General features: G+C 43.4%; 1 long non-coding RNA gene across 1 annotated transcript in view; it reads right to left on the bottom strand.

Moving 5' to 3' along the window:
- The window catches only part of LOC147122676 (uncharacterized), a 96,480-nt gene extending 91,746 nt beyond the window's left edge, over positions 1 to 4,734 (bottom strand). Inside the window, exons 1-2 of the long non-coding RNA XR_015080319.1 lie at positions 4,460 to 4,734; positions 1,767 to 2,018 (exon numbers count right to left, since the gene is read on the bottom strand). This is a non-coding gene — a long non-coding RNA (uncharacterized LOC147122676). The remainder of the gene's footprint in view (positions 1 to 1,766; positions 2,019 to 4,459) is intronic.
- Positions 4,735 to 19,160: the final 14,426 nt, after the last annotated feature.

Here is a 19,160-nt window from a genome sequence, read left to right as displayed (position 1 = left end):
TAATTGAACGCTTGCCAGTAACTAATGCGGATATAGAGAAGGAGACCCGAAATGACCCGACACTGTCTCGGGTATATGACTTGACGGTGAAGGGATGGCCAACACATGGCGACTCACTGTTGCAAGCATTCTCATCCAGAAGAGAACAGCTGTCAGTATGCCAGGGGACCTTGATGTGTGGATCCCGAGTGGTAATTCCACCCAAGTTAAGGGAGAGAGTGCTCAATGAGCTTCACGAAGGCCATCTGGGAGGGGTGAAAATGAAAAGCCTTGCTAGGGCTTATGTGTGGTGGCCGGGGATCGATCAGCAAATCGAGGACCTGACAAAGAGCTGCTCAGGATGCAAGAAGGTCCAAAATGCACCACCACATGCCCCTCTACACCCATGGGAGTGGCCCTCCTCTCCATGGCAACGGGTGCATATTGATTTTGCTGGTCCATTCATGGACTCAATGTTTTTAATAGCCGTGGATGCGCACTCGAAATGGCCTGAGGTGATCAAAATGTCCTCCACCACCATGGAGAAAATGATTGCAGTCCTATGGACCATATTTGCCAGGAACGGCTTGCCAGAGCAGATTTGCTCTGATAATGGACCACAGTTTGTGTCCAAAGAGTTTCGGAAATTTATGAAAAGGAATGGGGTAAGGCATTACACATCTGCCCCGTATCATCCAGCCACAAATGGATTGGCTGAGAGGTTCGTACAAACCTTTAAAAAGGCAGTAAGGGCCATGTGCGATGACGACATTCCACTGCAGCATAAGGTGGACAATTTCCTGTTAGCCTACAGAAATGCGACACATGCAGTCACCAACCAGACCCCGGGCATGATGTTCTTTAACCGAAGGTTGAGATCTCGTCTGGATTTGCTCAGACCAAATGTACGAAGAGGTGTTGAGAATAAGCAATTCCAGCACATCAATGAGAAGCCGACAAGGAGCTTCAATGTAGGGCAACCAGTCTTGGCCCGCGACTACCGAACAAAGAAATGGCAACCAGGAACGATATGCACACGGCAGGGGCCACTAATGTACTAACAGTGGATGTTGGAGAGAACATTGTGAGACGCCATGTCGACCAGATCCTAGAGTCACAGGAACGAGTCAACCCCATGTCTCGCGTACCTGGTGATGAACCTGACATACAGGTAGCATCTACCCCAGAAACAGTAGCATCGGAAGCTGATGAACCAACCGACGACAGCGGGCCAGAATCGCCTCCGCACCAAGAGCAAGACACTCAGGAAAGGCGCTATCCAGAAAGGATCAGGAAGCCGCCCCAAAGACTGAATTTATAAATGGACTATTTTCAGTTAATGTTGCATGTTAAAAGTGTTAATTGTTAAATGAATGTTATGGTACTGTTAATCTAAAAGGGGAGGAATTGTAGTGTATGTACCTTTAAGGGGAGAACTACTTTTTACAGCTCCTGTATACTGTAGTACCGGCAGTGACCACACCTGTATATAAACCCTGAGTAGGGATCTGTACTGTTAGTTTTAGAGTAACCCTCATCCAGTAAACACCTGTTGATTGTTCCTCTGCAGTTTCTGTCTAGTTATTGAAGGACACACATCAAGATACACGGATTTAACACCCCTCGTCTCACTTTTTCTGTTAAAGACAATTCTGGGGGGGGGGGCGCATGTGGCAGGGCCACCAAAGGACTCAGAGTGGTTGTACATAATTCCTTTAACAGCAATGTAGTTACTGCCTGTGTCTGTACTTTTAATTACACTGTTTAACTGTACTATGTCTAGTTACCTTTACAGCGCGGTTTCAACGTGATGACGTCATGCCGTTAGTCACGTGATTCCCCGATGGCAGGAAGAACGTGATGACGTCATGACATCAGTTTTCAGACCAGAAGATCAGTCCTCGTGGAGCCTTCAAGGAGAGCAGACCTGTATTCGATGTATTCCAGCAGTTTCCAGTTTAAACCTGTTTTGTTCCATTAAAGTTCGTTATTTTGATTGCCTGAGTCGAACTCAGTCTTTTCATTTGGAACCTCCGTTCCTACAGGACAAAATTAAAAGCATACTGGATCCTGGGCTTTATAAATAGAGGCATAGAGTACAAAAACAAGGAAATTATGATGAACCTTTATAAAACACTGGTCCGGCCTCAACTAGAGTATTGTGTCTAATTCTGGGCACATATAGAAAACAAGCACTTCGCTCACAGTTTCTGAACAGGAAGTCCCAGTCCCTTGATCAGGTGTAAAAAGCAAATGGATGTTCAACAGTTTTATATAAGTGTACTTTTTTCGTTAAAAGCAGACAACCCCATGGAGCTGATTGCAGAAGGCATTGCAGACAATTCTAAACTACAACTGCAGAAAAAAACTACAGAAGAACACTACAGTATATATTAACGTGTGCTACACATCTCCCTGAGCATGCCCTGCTAAGGTTTAAACAAAGCCTTTCTGAAAAGAACATTTACAATTTCATGTTACAGAAAATGATGCAACAACTTCTGCAACTGATGCTGTAGCTTCTGTAGTGTATGTACCTTTAAGGGGAGAACTACTTTTTACAGCTCCTGTATACTGTAGTACCGGCAGTGACCACACCTGTATATAAACCCTGAGTAGGGATCTGTACTGTTAGTTTTTAGAGTAACCCTCATCCAGTAAACACTTGTTGATTGTTCCTCTGCAGTCTCTTTCTATTTATTGAAGGATACCATACATCAAGATTCACAGATTTAACAGCTTCCCCCACCCCCCCCGCCCCCACCACCATGTGATCACTTTCACCTTCAATATATATTAGTGATGGGGAGAGAGGTAGTGGGAGAAAGGAAACATGCCCAGTTTCATTAAAAAACCATCAAGCCTTTCACCAGGGAATTCTCCATAAAACCCTCTGCTTTAACACACTCCACCGCAGCTTTAGAAGCCTCCTCATAAACCAACCACATTTTTAAAATTCTCCCTCCATTCCTGCTCCTCCCTGTGAAGCACCCTGCGACGATTTGCTACATTAAAGGCACTATACAAGTGCCGGTAACTGTTAAACTGCAGCTCTCTTTTGTACAGTAGCTAAAAGTAGACTCCCTTACCAAAGAGCAATTGTGAGAGTTAGAAATAATAAACAGTAAATGGTGCTATTAATGCAGAATTTACATCACAGAAAGAAAAGTTTAATGATAATGGCGCAAAAAGTGTGGATACACCCTTTTTAGAATGGTGTTTCTTAAAGTCTGATAAGCAACTGGACTATTGGAAGCAGTAGCTAGATTCATCTCTAGGTAGGTCTTCAAGATGAGAGGTTGTATGTAGATGATGCCACTTTCAGTTCACTCAGAGTTCAGATGGTTCTGCCACAGCCCAAGCTGTGATTTATGCCATTGGTCTCTTTCATGTTACAGCCATTTCTTTGAGTTCACAAATGGAGCTTAACAGATCTTGCACCTTGTGGGGTGAAGAATTTCTAATACTGTTTACTACATACACTTCTAGATGACGTTTTACATCCTGACTCAGCCAGCAAGCGGGAAATCCCAGTATAGGGAGTCCCTGCCCCTGGCTGTATTCCCCTTCCCCAACAATGTTTTCCTGGTAAGGGACAGGCAGCAGTCCTGCCTTTACAAGGTACTGTATGTCAGAAAATCTTGGAAAATGCCTGTTGCAATTGGGTCCCTGCTGTTTTCCAGTGGGTTCCGTTATGGTGGTACCCTTACTGATTTTTGGGACTTAGATGTCCTTTTTATGATGATGGTTCGTCTATTGAGTTTCGATGATGATATCCAATAATAATTTTTATCTCCAATAATACAGGCTATAGGTTCTCATATGACTGTAAAGTTTGGTTTGTGCAAGGAATGTTTTCCAACACAGAGGACACTGGATGGCAGATTGACCAGAGGGCTGATCTTTCCCTGATTTCCTTTGGGCTCTCTTCTTCAGCTAGCTGCGTATGACTTACTTCAAGCTTTGTCGTGCCAACATGCATCATCTTTTGCCACATTTTCCTGTTACCAGCATCATGCTCCCATGTGGCAGTTGAGATGGTCAATTTTTTTTAAGATTGGTCTTTAGGCAATCCTTATATCTTTTGAACTGACCATCACGAGAGCATTTACCAAGCTTCAGCTCACCGTAGAATACTTTCTTGAGTTGTCTAGTATCAGGCATTCAGACTAGTTTAGCAGCCAACCTTAGTTGTGCATTATCATTACTGCTATGCCTGGCATATTTGCTTTTCTGAGGACCTCTCTGAATCTTGTGCCACTATCAAATTTTCATGATCTTCCTGAGGCAACCTAAATGGAAATGATTGAGCTTTCTGATGTGGCGAATGGAAGTGGTCCAGCTATTACACACATACAGTAAGGATGTTACAACTATTGCCTTGTAGACCTTAAGTTTTGTTGCCTCTTTTATCCCATAACCTCACACGGAGCCTTCCAAAAGCACTACTGCCTACTTAACAATCTGTTGTTCATCTCACCATCTAGAAGTGCTTTATATGACACGGTGCTTCCTAGGTAGTGAGCCTATCCACTGCAGACAGCATGTGCCCTTCGATGGTAATATTGGGTGGCACATAAGGCTTTCCAGGGGAAGGCTGGTATTTAACTTCCATCCTCTTCTAATTGACAGTGAGCTTCTGAGAAATGGTCTGTGATAACTTGGAAGTCCTCTTCTGTGTGGGCAACAAGAGCACAGTTATATCAGTAAACAAGCGTTCACAAACAAGTTCTTCAGAGGTATTAATTTTGGACTGCAGGCGGCAGAGATTGTATAATTTGCCATCCGTCCTGAAGACTTGCATTTATATAATGCTTTTCGCGATCTCAGGATGTCCCAAAGTGCTTTACACCCAATGAAGTACTTTTGAAGTGGAGTCACTATTGTAATGTAGGAAACGCAGCAGCCAATTTGCGCATAGCAAGCTCCCACAAACGGCAATGTGATAATGACCAGATAATTTGTTTGTGATGTTGGTTGAGGGATAAATATTGGGCAGGACACTGGGGAGGACTCCCTTACTCTTCTTCGAAATAGTGCCATGGTGTGGGAGACTACAGTCTCCCGCGTAAAGAAATAGGCAACACAGCGAGCTACAAGAAATAGGTCTTTACTCCAACTCTCACAATACAGTACTGAATTCGTAAAGCCCGCGAGCCTGTGATGACTCACGGATTGGTCACCTGCTGGAACCTGATTGGTTTTCCTTCTCTCAGCAGCAGGCAAGTCTGAACATGCCTTATTCCTCTCAGCTTGCAACTGTCTTGCGGGGGGAGGGGAATACAGCAGTTAAAAGGGGATTATACAGGTTTATCTACATACACACAGTGTTTCCCCAATGTGGCAACGCCACAATGGCATCTTTTACGTCCATCCGAGAGGGCAGAACAGTTTAACGTCTTGTCCAAAAGATGGCACTTCCGGCAGTGCAGCAATCCCTCAGAGCTGCATGGAGTGTCAGCCTAGATTTGTGCTTAAGTCTCTGGAGTGCGGTTTGAACCCACAACCTTACAACTCAGAGGCGAGGGTGCTACCACTGAGCTACAGTTGACACCTGATAGTAGTGGAAGCACTCCAGTATCGTGATATTAGCATTGGTATCACTGTTAGTTTCTCCTTCTCTGGATGGCTACATTCACACAAACTTACCAACAATGACAACTGACCCACTGATAAAAGAATAAAGCTGTGATCATTTTAGTTACAAATTCAACTGAATTAAATTAGGGATCATTATCTTGAGCTGTGATCACAATTGGCAATTGTATTTTTAACATTAAAAGAACAATTTATCTAAAATGAAGTGTCAGGAGTTCACTGGCTGCTTAAAAGTCCATCAACTTTCACCTGGAGAGAAGCAAAGGTGTTGTATGGGGTCTGAAGTCCAACTAGAGTCACATCAATCGACACATGCCCGTACAAAATGAAAAGCAATAATAATTTTCAATTAAAAAGACTTACGTCAGAGATTGTAAAGATACCATTAGAGACCATACAAAGCAAGAAGCTGATCCTGTCACTGGAATTCATCTTATCTAAAGTGAAGGGAGAAAAGATTGCTAGAAATGGACTTGAGCCAGGGAATCACATCGTTAGCAGACATGCTTGTAGAAAAGCTGGCAAAAAGGAAAGCCAGCTTACTGTTCCTTCAAGAAAAGAGAATACCTTGAAGATACTTATTGAATTCTATTGGTAGTGACCAAGACTTTCATAGACAAGAGTTCTAAAATACCTCTGTTCAGTTACCCAAGCGGGTAAGGTTTGAATTTGGAGTGGGAGTTATTTATGCCGAGTCCGAGTCCCTTTTTGCCCCCATCAGAAATTCTATAGGTTTTGGAGCCATGGCCATAATACACCCAGACATAAAATGGTATTAGAACGGCATAAATCATACATACTCTCATTTGTGTCTTTAGCAACAAGGGGCATATAGGAGGCCTGTACATCCCTGGCCTCTAGGATTGCTAGGGCGGTAGAGGCATTTAAATTTTAAAAGGTTGGGCTTTCCCTATTATAATTGATTGCAGCACAGAAACTCACGCTTTTACACTTTCTTCAGGCCAACACCATTTCATTGTAGTCAGGCCCAGGAGTGACCTTCCCAAGGGAGGCAGGGGGATGGGAACCTAGGTAGTGGAAAAGAGGGAAGTCATATGAAGTTAGAAATAGATGGTAGAAAGGTGAGAAGCAATAAGCAAAGGAGAGAAACACAAAGGGCCAAACTAATTCATAATGAGAGTGTGAAAAAAGCAAGCCTGAAGGCTTTGTATCTTAATGCTAGAAGCATTAGGAACAAGGTGGATGAATTAGTTGTGGAAATAGAGGTAAACAAGTATGATTTGATTGGGATTACAGAAACGTGGCTGCAGGGTGGGCAAGGCTGGGAACTTAACATCCAGGGATATACAATATTTAGGAAGGATCGGCAAAAAGGTAGGGGAGGTGGGGTAGCATTGCTGGTAAAGGAGGGGATTAATGCAATGGAAAGGAAGGATATTAACTCGGATGAAACGGAATCTGTATGGGTAGAAATGAGAAATAGCAAGGGGAGGAAAACGTTAGTGGGTGTGATATATAGGCCTCCAAATAGTAATATGGAGGTGAGGGAAGGCATAAAAAGGGAAATTAGAGAAGCGTGCAATAAGAGCACAGCTGTCATCATGGGTGACTTTAATTTACATATTGATTGGACTACCCAAATTAGTAAAAATTCTGAGGAGGAGGAATTCCTGGAATGTTTTCGGGACGGTTATCTGGACCAATATGTCGAGGAGCCGACTCGAGATCAGGCCATTTTAGACTGGGTATTGTGCAATGAGAAGGGACTTATCAGCAATCTTCTTGTACGAGGCCCCATGGGTCAGAGCGATCATAATATGATCGAGCTCTCAGTCGAGATGGAGAGTGAGGAAATTGAATCAGAGACTAAGGTCCAGAACTTAAATAAAGGGAATTACGAGGGTATGAGACGGGAATTGGGTAAGATTGATTGGGTGGTGTTTCTGGGGGGATTGACAGTGGATAGACAATGGCAAGCATTCAAAGATAGAATGGAAGAATTCCAGAACATGTTTATACCGGTTTGGCATAAAAATAAACCTAAAAAGGTGACTCAACCGTGGATAACGAGGGAAATTAGGGACAGCATAAAATCAAAAAAAAGGGCATATCAACTGGCAAAAAAAAGCACCAGACCGGAAGATTGGGGGCAGTACAGGATACAGCAAAAGAGGACAAAGGGATTAATCAGGAAGGGGAAAATAGAATACGAAAGTAAACTTGCAGCAAACATAAAGACAGACTGCAAAAGCTTTTATCGGTATATCAGGAGGAAAAGACTGGTAAAATCCCAAGTCGGTCCCTTGCAGTCCGATTCGGGAGAATATATAATGGAGAATAAGGAAATGGCAGACCAATTAAACTCATACTTTGGTTCTGTATTCACAAAGGAGGACACAAATAACCTCCCAGGAATATCGACAAACATAGGGACTAATGAGAGGGAGGAGCTGACAGAAATTAGTATCTCTAGGGATATGGTGTTGGGTAAGTTGAGGGGACTGAAGGCCGACAAATCCCCGGGGCCCGATAAACTACATCCTAGGGTACTTAAGGAGGTGGCCCTGGAGATAGCAGATGCTCTAAGGATCATCTTCCGGAACTCCATTGACTCGGGAACAGTACCCGTGGATTGGAGGGTAGCTAATGTTACCCCAATATTTAAAAAGGGGGGTAGAGAGAAAGCAGGGAATTATAGACCAGTAAGCCTTACATCGGTTGTGGGCAAAATGCTAGAGTCCATTATTAAGGATAAAATAGCGGAGCACTTGACAAATGGGGAAAGGATCGGACAGAGTCAACATGGATTTACAAAGGGTAAATCGTGTTTGACTAATCTGCTGGAATTTTTTGAGGAAGTAACTGGTAAAATAGATGGGGGAGAGCCAGTGGATGTGGTGTACCTTGACTTCCAGAAAGCCTTCGATAAGGTTCCACACAAAAGATTATCATGCAAAATTAAGGCTCATGGGATTGGGGGCAAAGTATTAACGTGGATAGAGAACTGGCTGGCGGATAGAAAACAGAGAGTTGGAATAAACGGCTCGTTTTCGGAGTGGCAGGCAGTGACCAGCGGGGTGCCGCAAGGATCTGTCCTGGGACCCCAGCTGTTCACAATATATATAAATGATCTGGATCAGGGAATTGGATGCAATATTTCCAAATTCGCTGACGACACTAAACTAGGAGGAGGGGTGGGCTCTGATGAGGATGTCAGGAGGCTACAGTGCGATTTGGACAGGTTGGGGGAATGGGCGGATACGTGGCAGATGCACTATAATGTGGATAAATGCGAGGTTATCCACTTTGGGGGTAAAAACAGGAGGGTGGATTATTATCTAAATGGCAATAGATTGGGAGATGGGGAAGTGCAGAGGGACCTGGGTGTTCTTGTGCACCAGTCACTGAAGGAGAGCATGCAGGTGCAACAGGCGATTAAGAAGGCAAATGGTATGTTGGCCTTCATATCAAGGGGGTTCGAGTATAGGAATAGGGATACCTTACTACAGCTGTACAAGGTGCTGGTGAGACCGCATCTGGAGTATTGTGTACAGTTTTGGTCGCCCCATCTGCGGAAGGATGTTCTTGCCATGGAAAGAGTGCAGCGGCGATTCACCAGGCTGATACCTGGAATGGCGGGAATGACCTACGAGGAGAGATTGAATAGTTTGGGCTTGTACTCACTGGAGTTTAGAAGATTGAGAGGGGATCTGATCGAAACATATAAAATTATGGCAGGCCTGGACAGGCTGAATTCAGAGAGAATGTTTCCAATGGCAGGGGAGCACAGAACCAGGGGCCACAGTCTAAAAATAGCGGGCAAATCATTTAAAACAGAGATGAGGAAGAATTTCTTCACTCAAAGAGTGGTGAGCCTGTGGAATTCCCTGCCACAGAGGGCTGTGAAGGCTAATTCAATAAATATTTTCAAGAGAGAATTGGATATATTTCTGAAGGCTAAGGGGATTAAGGGTTACGGAGAAAAGGCGGGGACGGGGTACTGAACTGGTAAGATCAGCTATGATCTCAGACAAAGATCAGCCATGATCTCATTGAATGGCGGAGCAGGCTCGAAGGGCCGAATGGCCTACTCCTGTTCCTATCTCTATGTTTCTATGTTTCTATGTTAATGGCACGGGCACTCATCTGATCCATGCAAATGCCCCTTCCAACAAGTAGTTCTCTTCAAATTCTCAAATTTCACTGGTAACTAGTACAAAAACGTGGGCTCCAATCTGTCACTATTAATGGAAAATCATTGGATACAATTCTTCCTTTGAATTTTCTTCAAGCAGAAGCTATCCCAATGGTACTTGATTGTTGTGGAGTGGAAGGCAAGAATGCAACCACCCTTTTCTTAGTCTTCTTTCTTTTTCATTTACCCAGTCCTCTTAACTAATGAAGCGAAGACCCCGCTCATCGACAAGGCATGCTGCTCCAATTTCTTAGGCTATACCCATTTTGGAGTAGGTCTATCAGCCTGGACTCTCCAGAGTCCCCTCATCCCTGGTCTTTTCCTGACCATCAATGACTTCCCCTTCTGAGTTCCCAAACTGAAGCCATTTTTTAAGCATAAAACCTGTCATGAATCTTATCATTCATGAAGAAATGACTCATGAAGTAACACTGGGAGGCCAGCTGGTGGCGCCATCCAAGGAGCATAAATACTCGGGCGTGGGCCCAGCTTGCCCAGGATGTTTCTGTAACCAGGAACTAGTGATGTAACTAGAATCTCATGGTTGTGAAACAGTTGATTAAAGCCTTGTTTTATACTCAAACCAAGTGCTCAGTAGTCTTTTTACTTCAAAACCCACTGTCATTATATTTCTGAACTGTGTGCCAGGGTATAGTTAGCAACAACAGTGTTAGCAGATTTTTGCAATTTAAAAACTAACTTCATGATCACTCGTGGGCTGATGGCTTAGAACTCTCCAGGGCCATCTGATGGTCAAAGCACAGCGTGAATGCCACCATACCCCACATGCTCAATGTTGCCAGGCCCCCATGCCCACTTCATTGTACTGAGACCCTAGGACTCCCCTCCCAATTGCTCTGAGCCTTGGAAATTGACGAGTGCTCCCAAACTATGGAATCCTCCTTCCTGGCGCTACCAGGGCTCCCTCTCCAGTGCTGCCACACTGGGACCCCCCACCAACTACTACCAGACTCAAACAATCATCCCAGCAAACCAAATCTCACACTGTATCCTCTCAATGCCCCTTCCACTCTACCCCACCCAGTGCTACCAAACTCCAGCAGCCCCCCCCCTCCACAATTACTGCTAAATTCCTCAGCCCCTTGCCCACTTCCTCACAAACCTATCTCCAGTCTGCTATATATGCCTACCCGGGGCTTTAAAAAGATTAGGTAAAAATTGAATAGGGTGGTAGAAGTTTGGAACTCTCTTCCACAAACGGCAATTGATGCTAGGTCGATTGATAGATTTTTGTTAACCAAAGGTATTGAGGGATATGGTGAAAAGGTGGGTATATGGAGTTAGGCCACAGATCAGCCATGATCCCATTGAATGGCAGAACAGGCTTAAGGGGCTAAGTGGCCTCCTCCTGTTCCTATGTTCCTTTGAATAGATAGGTGAAGAAATATATTCTAATAGTAATAGCCATAAAATCAAAGCCAGTCATTTACAGTTTTCATAGTATCGAAAAATTTGATCCACAAAACTTTAGCAAAAGTTCCATAATACCATGTAGTAAAAACAGAACTGGACATATTGAGCAACTGTAAATCCGTGGCCATTATAGCACATGCACATTACATGGTTTAACACAACTATATCATTATAAAAGAACATATTCTGACTCAATGTGAGCAATGCCACAGGTGATTTATTACTATTGTAATTAAGACTTTACACAAAGATGCATTTCCAATCTATCACATTTAAGGTATTGCATACTGTCTAATACAAATTTCTGTGTCATACCTGAGAAAAGTATAACAAAACAAAGACAGTGGTTTGGAACATGCAAACAAACTCTCCAGCAACTGAACCATAATGACTTCAAGCTCTCAACTGACCTGTGTATGAACTCACCTTGTTACTTAACATGTTTTATATTTTGTAACCTTTAAGGGGACATATTTATCCTTTAGCATCAGAATAACAAATTCAGTAAAATGTCCTTGACCTTATGCATGCAGGCACCAGACTGCAGACATTTCATTGCAGATGTCACACTGTGAATATCACATTTTTTGTTACAAGACAATCTTTTAAAAAGCCAATGATTTAATGTGGTGTGTTTCTGATCTGAAGCTGAAACTGGCCAGCACATTCTAATTCACAATGTTCCTTGACCAAACAACAATTAAACTTTGAGTGAACTAAGTTTGTGCTTACTTAACAAAATTTATGACTTTTTGGGGGAGAGGAACCAGAAGTCATCACAATGATGTTTTGTAGTATCCATTATCCGAACTTCCGAAAACCTCTAAAAACCGAGTTTTTTTGTTCAGCGTAAGTCGTGCGCATGACATGACCAGAGTGGCGCACGACTTACGCTGAGCAGGGCAGAGGGTCACAGAGTTCCCTCCTGGGTAGGAGATTGCAGGCCGAGCCGGGCAGTGTGAAGGAGGTACCGGGAGAGTGAACCCAACAATACAGCGGCCCGTCCGATAGCTGCAGCGGCCCATCCGATATTATTTTCTCCCCCCGACCTGACCCGAACTGAACCGCGGCCCGTCTGATATTCTTTTCTCCCGACCCGACCCGAACCGCAGCCCGTCCGATATTCTTTTCTCCCCCCGACCCGACCCGAACCGAGCCATGGCCCGTCCGATATTCTTTTCTCCCCCCCCCCACCGACCCGACCCGACCGATATTCTTTTCTCCCGACCTGACCCGAACCGCGGCCTGTCCGATATTCTTTTCTCCCCCCGACACCCCCCCCCAGACACCCCCTGACCCCGACCCCGACACCCCCCCGGTGCCCCCCCCCGGACCCCGACCACCCCCCCGACCCCCCTCGACCCCGACCCCCCCCCCCCCGGATCCCCCCGACCTGAACCGCGGCCCGTCCGATATTCTTTTCTACCCCCCGACCCCCGACCTGATTTGCGGGCCAGCTTAGTAGGAGTCAGCCGATATCCGGCTTTCCAGAGAAGCAGGAAGGGGAATGAGACACGGAACAGTCGCAAGAGGTAGCCTGAACTTTTACAATTTATATTAAATACAAATTTCCCAGTCTTATAATAATACCTTCTGAAATCCGAAAAATTCCGAAAACCGAAACTCAGCTGGTCCCAAGGCTTTCGGATAAGGGATAGTGTACCTGTAGTAGCTAAATTAGATGCTTTGACTTAATGTACATGACTAATCAGTGTGCAGTTAATGTTCATGATAACTTCACATTGTCTGGACACTTTCAGAGAAGAGCAACCTTCATACACAAATCTTTCCACCTTCCAATTGAAGCTCAGTTATTGCTCATGTTTTCTGCATCAAAGTACATCACTTTACATCCATCCACATTAAAATCCACCACTTATTACTTGTTTCAATGTTATATTTTATTTGAACTGATTTTAGAATGGTGATTTACTTAAAGAAAAGACTTCTTCTATTCAATCACTAGTGAAACACATTTCTATTTAAATCTAATTCTATGTTTATATTTTACCCAATAACTGCAACCAATGTGACATCATCATCTGGTGTCAAAGTGTTCTTGGTAAATGGAAAATATCTCTGCTGAGCTTTGTTTTTATTATGCAGACTGAATGATTAAAAAATACAAAACTGGGAACCAGATATTGGTAGATTGTTGCGTATGATAAACAGCAACTATTTTGGAATCTAAGGTTTTAATTGTTTTCACAACAGCAAGAGATCTTACAGGATATTTCCATTCCAACTATAATTGTGCACCAAGTCTTTGTTGGTAGCCAACTGGAGAAACCTAATGAAGCTAAAAACTACAAGCAGTAGTCAGTTTTCTTGCATATTTGGCATCTTTAATCATCACATTTTGCTATTATTACAGTGTGGCCCAGGAAGTTCCATTTTATCTCTGGTTTTGCAAAGATGTGGTCCTTCAACTTTGAAGCCATGTGCCTATATCTCAGTTGGAGAAAACAGGATTTGCAACTCAGAAGACCACCGAGTGCAGTAAAGACCTGATGTGTGAGACACCCCCTGCTTCCCTAGGGAGACTTCTAAGATTCATAGAATCATAGAAATTTACAGCACAGAAGGAGGCCATTAGGCCTGTCGTGCTTGTGCTGATTCTTTGGAAAAAGTGGTCGTGCTTAGGCCCACATTCTTGCTTTTTGTCTATAACCCTGTAAGTTCCTCATCCTCAAGTACCTGTCCAACTACCTTTTAAAACTATTTATGGAATCAGCTTCCACCACCTTTTCAGGCAATGTTCCAGATCCCGACAACTCTCTGAGTGAAAACATTTCTCCTCATCTCCCCTCTAGATGTTTTTCGAATGATTTTTAATCTATGACATCTAGTTGTTGACCCACTCACCAGAGGGAATATTTTTATCCCTATTTACTCTATCAAAGCCGCTCATCATCTTGAAAGCCTCTATTAAGTCACCTCTTAACCTTCTCTGTTCCAAGGAGAACAGTCCTAACTTCTCCAACCTCTCCTCATAACTGTAGTCCCTCATCCCTGGTAACATCCTGGTAAACCTTCTCTCTACCCTTTTTAATGCCTTTATGTCTTTCCTGAAGTGTGGTGCCCAGTACTCCAGCTGAGGCCTAACCAGTGATTTATAAAGTTCTAGCATGATCTCTTTGCTTTTATATTTTATTCCTTTATTTATAAATCCAAGTAACCCATACACTTTTTTAACCACCTTATCAACTTGCCCTGCCACCTTTAAGGATTTGTGTATATGGACTCCAAGGTCTCTCTGCTAAGCTACACTTTTCAAAATCGTGTAATTTATAGTAGACTGTCTTTCTATATTGGTCCTCCCAAAGTGCCTCACTTCACATGTCTCCACATTGAATTCCATCTACCATGCTTCTGCCAATTTCACCATCCTGTCTGTCATCCTGAAGCCAATAACTATCCTCATCATGATCTACTACTTTGCCAAGTTTCATATCATTTGCAAACATTATAATGCTGTTCCCTACGCCCGAGCCTAGGTCATTTATAAAAATTGAAAAGAGTAATGGACCCAAAACTGACCCTTGGGGAACACCACTGCAAACCACCTCCCAGTCTGCAAAACATCCATCCACCACCCTTTGCTTCCTGTCACTGAACCAATTCAGTATCCATACCGCCACTTTCCCCTTAATTCCGTGGGTTTCCAACTTCTTAATAAGCCTCCTGTGTGGCACTTTGTCAAATGCCTTCTGAAAGTCCATATATACATCTACTGCACTACCATAATCAATCTTCTTTGTTACCTCATCAAATAATTCAATTAAGTTAGCCAGACACAATTTACCTTTGACAAATCAGTGCTGGCGCTCCTTGATTAATCCATGCCTTTCCAAATGAAAGTTTATTTTTCCTTGATAATGGTTTCCAATAACTTCCCCACCACCAATGTTAGGCTGACTGGCCTGCAGTTTCCTGGTTTATTCCTCTCCCCTTTCTTGAATAGTGGTATAACATTAGCAACCCTCCAGTCCTCTGGCACTACTCGTGTATCCAATGAGGATTGAAAGATTGTGACCAATGCCTCGGCTATTTCTACCTTTGCTTCTCTCAGCAACCGAGGATGCATTCCATCCGGATCAGGTGACTTACCAACTTTCAGTAATGCTAATCTTTTTAGTACATCTTCTCCTATCTATTATTATCCTGTCCGTAACTTCCCTCTCTTCTTTTAGTATAGCCTTCACATCATCCGCTTCCTTTGTGAAGACGGATGCAAAGTACTTGTTTAATACTTTTGCCATGTCTTCTGTCTCTACATGAAGATTTCCCTTTGGCTCCTTAATAATTGATGCTGGAAACACTCAGCAGTCAATGTGGCCAGAACAGACACGTTGAAAGGAGAATAATTTTTCCCCAGCAAACCACGGGGCGGAGCGGAGAAACTACGCCATGTTCTTCGCAGCCTTCAACATGTCATCGATGACGACGAACACCTCGCTAAGGCCATCCCCACGCCTCCACTACTCGCTTTCAAACAGCCGCCTAACCTCAAACAGACCATCGTTCGCAGCAAATTACCCAGCTTTCAGGAGAACAGCGACCACGACACCACACAACCCTGCCACAGCAACCTCTGCAAGACATGCCAGATCATCAACACAGATACCATCATCACACGTGAGGATGCCACCCACCAGGTACATGGTACATACTCATGTGACTCGGCCAACGTTGTCTACCTCATACGTTGCAGGAAAGGATGCCCCGGAGCATGGTACATCGGCGAGACCATGCAGACACTGCGACAACGGATGAACGGACACCGCGCAACAATCACCAGGCAGGAGTGTTCCCTCCCAGTCGGGGAACACTTCAGCAGTCAAGGACATTCAGCCTCCGATCTTCGGGTAAGCATTCTCCAAGGCGGCCTTCGAGACACACGACAACGCAAAATCATCGAGCAGAAACTGATAGCCAAGTTCCGCACCCATGAGGACGGCCTCAACCGAGATCTTGGGTTCATGTCACGCTACATGTAACCCCACCTGACGCAGGGTCATCCAGACTCGAGTCGACATTGGCTTGTTCTCTCTACACAGATGCGGCCGGACCTGCTGTGATTTCCAGCAAAAAAAAATGAAAAGTTTTTTGTCTGTTTTTTTGTTTTTCATACAGACCCCAGCATCTGCAATATTTGACCCCTTGTGACCCCACCTCATTGTTCTTTGATGTAATGTTTTCCTGACTGACCTGTTTGGACACCATTCACACCTGTGATCGCTGTGATTATCTCTGCCAAGGTGTGATAAATGGCAGTTGGCAAGATTACCTGTAAACATCTGACATTATTCTCTGACTATATAAGCTGTGTCTTTATGCATTTCTCCACTTCACCTGACAAAGGAGCAGCGCTCCGAAAGCTTGTGATTTCAAATAAAGCTGTTGGACTATAACCTGGTGTTGTGTGACTTCTTACATTTGTCCACCCCAGTCCAACTCCGGCATCTCCACACCATGACTATTTTATAAAACTATCTCTTCCCTGAATGCCCTCCATTATTGCTTTACCCTATCTTTTCCAATCTACCTGTGCTAGGTCCCTTCTTAAATCACTGAAATTAGCTCGTCCGCAGTTGAGCATTTTTACTTTTGCTATTTTCTGGTCTATTTCCATAATTACTTTAAACCAAATTATTGTTGTCACTGTTAGCTAGATGATTTCCTACTGTAACACACTCCACTTGTTCTACTCCATTTCCCAGAATCAGATCCAACACTGCTTCCTTCATTCCTGGACTTGAGACATAAGAACATAAGAACATAAGAAATAGGAGCAGGAGTAGGCCAATCGGCCCCTCAAGCCTGCTCCGCCATTCAATAAGATCATGGCTGATCTGATCCTAACCGCCAATCCACTATCACATATTGATCGCGAAAGTTCTCCTGTGCACGTATCAGAAATTATTCTCCTTTCTTACCCTTAGATTGGTTTGAATTCCCAAAAAGTGTAACTTAAATCCACCCTGAATGAGGAAAAATGAGGAAAAGCCTCAGTGTTAATTAAAATAAAACAAACAGGAAGGTGTTGGCATGTTTGAGACCAATCACGAGTTCTGATGAAGGTTCAATGTGTCTGTTCTGGCCACATTGACTGCTGAGTGTTTCCAGCATTTTCGGTTTTTGCTTTAAATTTCCAGCACTTGAAGTTTTTGACATTTTATTTTGGATCACACGCACACCTTTAATTAGAAAGTAGGCTTTCTTTTTATTTACAGTGGTTAGTATGGAGTTCTTTCCTTCGATAATACCGTCTGTTGTTTTTTTAGAATATAAAAACATAAGAAATAGGAGCAGGAGTAGACCATTTCACCCTTCGAGCCTGCTCTGCCATTCAATAAGATCATGGCTGGTCTTCTACCTCATCTCCACTTTCCTGCACTATCCCCATATCCCTTGATGCCCTTAATATTCAAAACTCTATCGATCTCTGTCTTGAATATACTCAATGACTGAGCTTCCACAGCCCTCTGGGGTAAAGAATTCCAAAGATTCACCGCCCTCTGAGTGAAGAAATTTCACCTCATCTCAGTCCTAAATGGCCAACCCCTTATTTTGATACTGTGACCCCTGGTTCTAGGCTCCCCAGCCAGGGGAACCATCCTCCCTGCATCTACCCTGTCAAGCCCTGTAAGAATTTTCTATGTTTCAATGAGATCACCTCTCATTCTTCTAAACTCTAGAGAATATCGGCCTAGTCTACTCAACCTGTCCTCATAGGACAATCCCCCCATCCCAGGAATCAGTCTGGTGAACCTTTGTTGCACTCCCTCTATGGCAAGTATATCCTTCCTTAGGTAACGAGACCAAAACTGTACACAATACTCCAGGTCTGGTCTCACCAGGGCCCTATATAATTGCAGTAAGGCATCTTTAATCTTATACTCAAATCCTCTTGTAATAAAGGCCAACATACCATTTGCTTTCCTAATTGATTGCTGTACCTGCATGTTAACTTTCAGTGATTCGTGTACAAGGACACCCAGGTCCTCCTGAACACCAACATTTCCCAATCTCTCACCATTTAAAAAATACTCTGCTTTTCTGTTTTTCCTACCAAAGTGGATAACTTCACATTTCTCCACATTATATTCCATTTGCCATGTTCTTGCCCACTCACTTAGTCTGTCTATATCCTCTTGAAGTCTCCTTGCATCCTCCTCACAACTTACATTCCCACCTACCTTTGTATCATCAGAAAACTTGGATATATTACATTTGGTCCCCTCATCCAAATCATTGATGTAGATTGTGAATAGCTGAGGCCCAAGCACTGATCCTTGCGGTACCCCACTAGTTACAGCCTGCCGAAAATGACCTGTTTATTCCTACTCTCTGTTTTCTGTCCGTTAATCAATCCTCAATCCATGCTAGTATATTATCTCCCATCCCATGAGCCCTAATTTTGTTTAATAACCTCTTGTGTGGCACCTTATCGAATGCCTTCTGAAAATACAAATACACCACATCCACTGGTTATCCCTTATCTATTCTGCTAGTTACAACCTCAAAAAACTCTAACAGATTTGTCAAACATGATTTCCCTTTCATAAATCTGTGTTGACTCTGCCCAATCCTATTATTATTTTCTAAATGCCCTGTTACCATGTCCTTAATAACTGATTCTAGCATTTTCCCTACTACTGATGTCAGGCTAACTGGTCTGTAGTTCCCCATTTTCGCTCTCCCTCCTTTCTTAAATAGTGGGATTACATTTGCTACCTTCCAATCTGCAGGAACCATTCTAGAATCTATGGAATTTTGAAAAATGACAACCAATGCATCCACTATCTCTATAGCCACCTCTTTCAAAACCCTAGGATGTAGGCCATCAGGTCCAGGGGATTTATCAGCTTTCAGTCCCATTAATTTAAAAAGTGTTTTTTTTTACTAATACTGATTTCTTTCAGTTCCTCATTCTCGCTAGATCCTTGGTTCTCCACTATTTCCGGAAAGTTTTTCATGTCTTCTTCCG

Source organism: Somniosus microcephalus, chromosome 2 (assembly GCF_052327205.1).
Source record: "Somniosus microcephalus isolate GS21.2 chromosome 2, FLI_Smic_1.0, whole genome shotgun sequence".
Taxonomy (NCBI): domain Eukaryota; kingdom Metazoa; phylum Chordata; class Chondrichthyes; order Squaliformes; family Somniosidae; genus Somniosus; species Somniosus microcephalus.
The sequence above is the reverse complement of the archived record's forward strand: the minus strand, read 5'-3'. Positions and strand labels throughout refer to the sequence as shown.